Source organism: Austrofundulus limnaeus, unplaced genomic scaffold (genome assembly GCF_001266775.1).
Source record: "Austrofundulus limnaeus strain Quisiro unplaced genomic scaffold, Austrofundulus_limnaeus-1.0 Scaffold130, whole genome shotgun sequence".
Taxonomy (NCBI): Eukaryota; Metazoa; Chordata; class Actinopteri; order Cyprinodontiformes; family Rivulidae; genus Austrofundulus; species Austrofundulus limnaeus.
This window is the reverse complement of record NW_013952532.1, coordinates 862,989-867,038: the sequence shown is the minus strand read 5'-3', so window position 1 is coordinate 867,038 and position 4,050 is coordinate 862,989.

Below are 4,050 nucleotides of genomic sequence, written 5' to 3'. Positions count from 1 at the left end.
CTTCCAATTGCTATTTCAGTCTTTCTGTCTTTCTAATTACTTCTCTCTCTATTTTTCTCTCTGTCTATTTTCTCTTCACAAAAAAATCATAATGGTATGGAGAGGATGGCTATAAGGGGAGAAGGGAGGCCATCAAAAAAAAAGAAAACTTAGAATAAATCATAAGCACAGGCACCAATCATGACAGTAACAAGGAAATTATTTCTTTAGTTTTATACTTTTAGATTGTTTTATATTTTTAAGTAGTTTAATTTTTTTTGTTAAACATCTTTGTCCTGTGTTTGATTATAATCGACTAACTAAAGGCAAAATCACATAATTATTCATTGAACATGACAAGGACTGGCATCGAAATCTGTAATACCAGCCCTAATTGGTATTGTTTCAGATCCAAAATTCCTAGTATTGCCCACCCGTATCTTTAATAACATAAGCACATCTTGCATTTCCCTTAAATTTGCAAACATTTGTTTGAAATTTTTGGGGAAAAAAATGTTTCAGCTTCAAATGTTCCACCTAAGCTTATATTAACACGGGCTGAGGCTTATAAAATGAAACCACACTGCAGGAGAAACTAGTTTCTGCACAACTAATTACATTCAGACATACACAGAGTTGGGTCAGCTCATTAAAAATGTATATTCATGAATTTTAGCGGCACAAAGCTTCAGTTTGAGTCTATATGTTTGCATTCATCTAAATAATAAGCATCATGGAGCTCATGTTTAAAATGAAGCTATGTTTCTTTTCCCATCAAGCAGCCAAATAACCCTCAGGATGATTTCTGTCTGAAATTRAATTTTTCTGTTATTACTGATGATAAGCAGAACTGGAACTTTCACATCATGTGCAAAGTAAAATATCAAAAAGTATTTTCAACAAAGCCAAAAATGTTGGGGAAGCAATCCACATTCTGTACAGTTCAGTAATTTTACCTTGTTYAAGTTACTGCAGAGGTTTGAGGAAATACTTTTAAAACATTACAGTCACTAATCAAGCTTAAAAAAGAGCAATTGGAGTAATTAACAAAGCTCAGTGCCTGTGTAATAACCCACTACAGTATTTATACAATCAAAACTGCTAAAACTTAAATTACAAACAGTTCCAATAATGTATAATAATCAACTGCCAGGAAAAAAAATCAAAACTGTAAGAAATTAAAAATAATCTCCTTGATGAAGAACAAGTGTACTTCTGCCCATTCTTTTAAGCGTACAAATGTTTTATATTTGTAATGTTTCTGTTACCTTGTGTAACAGACATTCAGATTGCATTCAATAAAACAGAAAAAAAAACCATCTGGTCAGGTTTGACAGAGAAAATAATATTTTAAGTACGACAAGAGAGCAATCCAAAAATACACAGATGAAAAGTCAATGTTCTTCAAAACCTTCATGTGCAGYTTCAGTGCAGACGTGACCTCAGCAGCTGGTGCTAAAAACAACCCGTGTGAGGCGACATAAGGTAAATATTTTAACCACACAAGCCAACTTGTTTCTCAGACCAAAGCTTGAAAGTAATTTGTTCTTGGAAAACAAACTGAGAGCAGAGAGCAGAAGGAGAAAAACACGTTAAACACAAAGTGTTGCTTAAATCAGGGGTTTTGACTCACAAAGCTGTTAGCACGAATGAAAGAATATGGTTCCAATTTATCTGGAATAAACAAACAAATGTTGACTCCTTGCTTCAACTTTTAGACTAAGTTCATGATAAAACATTCAGAGTTTTTAAGTTAAAAAAATGCACATATTTGCCCAATAACCACGATGAACTAAATGTTAACATACAACAAATTTACAATTAACTTACAATTTTTTGTGATCTGTGTGAAGCAGTGAGGATCAGATAAAGTTGATTGCATGTTTTCATAGTTCATTTTCCATCATTTTTAAAGTCCTCATATTTAATTGTTTTACTTTGTACTCTTWTTGTAAAGAAATACTAAATAAACAACAACAGCTGCTCACAGGACCCTAATTATTAAAACCTTTAGGTATTATTTGTAGATCCACATGTTGGACACATTAAAATGCAGTTCGTTTTAAAATAAGTATATTTAAAGTTCATTTATTGACCATAAAACATTTATTTACACACAAGTGTGATCTAATCAGATGAACAAACAATCAGAAAACTTTCTAAAGAAAAACCTTTTGTTCTTTAGTTACCAACTTGTTTGTCCAAAGATCATTTGTTTTTCCCTTTAATAAACCCTAAAATAAGTTGTTTCTTGACTGCCCACCGTGCAGACTTTTCTTAAACTTCTGCTTAAAGACTTCCTCTTCCGCTAATTTTGTTTCACACACAAAATGCCAAGGTTTCTCCCTCCGCTTCTTGTTTTTGAATCACAAATTACAGACCTTTTTGGCCCCGTTCGTCAGATCCCACCCCACGCGTTCCTGAAAAGCCACAGCCACATACACAGCCCCTTGTAACATGAGCTGTTCAGCCTTTTTTTTTTTCTAGCCCGAGGCCTTTCATAATCTCTGCCATGCAGCAGCAGCTAACCAGAGTGTTCCGTCTGCAGGAGGTTACAGTTTGTTATTATCACCGACATGGACAGACAGAGTCGCCTGCTTGAATTTGCAGGACRTTTCTGAAAATATTCTGGCATTCCAGACCCTCAGAAACAGCGCTGTCAAAGCAATCTTCCCAACAAGTGCTGTCAACCATAAAAACACACAAGTTAAAGCAAATGTTTTTTGCTTTTTCTTTTCATCAGGAAAAAGGCTTGAAACATGTGTCCTAAAAAGCCGTGGCTGATCTGGAAACGAAACATTTAGCTGCATGTCGAGCTCTCACTTCCTGTTTTCTTCTTTTTTTTTTTTGCATGGTAGAAACTTCCCTCCTTAATTGTTTGAAGAGAAATTAAATGTTGTCTTTGCACTGAACCACTCGAGAGCTTTAATTAAATTAGCTCAGTTTTTACAATTTGACTTTATCCCCCTGGATCACAAACCTTCTGGCTTTAGCAACCGCTAACAGCTCAGGTTAACTGTGTGTCAGCTGTTTGTGGTAAATTACTGACACTAATTGTTTATCGTTCATTAATTTCTGCCTGAAGCAATCAGTTTGTTTTCCAGCAGTGGGGAACAGAGGAAGTTGGAACACTCCGTTTTACTCCTTTTCACATCAGTTTTGCCTCAAATGATCCCTCCTTGTGAGAAGAAAATGAGATTTTCTGACCTACAGATTAAATTTTGCCCACCGCTGAAAGGGGAATGAAAACCTGTGCTCATGCCTGTTAACAAAATATCTCATGAACCACTGGACAGATTCTAAAGAAATCTTCAGAAACTAATCTGATCCAAAATGGCTGCCGCAGTCAAAATACAGAAACAGTTTTACCTCGATGATTTTTTACAAATATTGACCCAGACTTTTTCCTGACCTCCAACAAATATTCTGAGTTCTAACTGACTGAGCAAATCTTTGTTCAAAATTTTCACCATTAACTATTTCAAGCCAACACTGTCTGTCTGTTAGCAAAATATTTTATGGACCTTTATTAAACTTTCAGGAAATAATCATTAGATGTACCTTTACAATGGATACAATTTTTGTGCAAATCCAATACAAGGCCACCAGTTATCTTTGGGAAAAACATAAATGGTTGTAATTCAGTTTTTTTTTTTTTTACAGCTGAAATAGTGTATGGTAGTAGCTGAGAGTCATTCACAACAAATACTCTTAAGTTTTACTCACTGTTCAAGATCTTTGCTTCTTTTGCAATAACTGTTGGAGCCAACCCTGTTTGTTAGCAAATTATCCCATGAACCACTTGACACATTTAAGTGAAATTCTTGAAAAGTATTCAGTGAATGTTCATCTCCTTATCCAGGTCCAAAATGGTTATAATTCTTCTGCATTACAAATACAGTTAAACATATTTCAAGCAGATTTTATTTTATTTATCCCTAATTGATTATCTCCAGCTGATGTTGGCCAAGTCAATTAAATCCAGGATAAGTTGTGTTTTAACACTAACCCTTTTATAGTTACTGAAATGGGAAAAAAATGCAAACTTATGAATCTGAATTAGTTTAATTT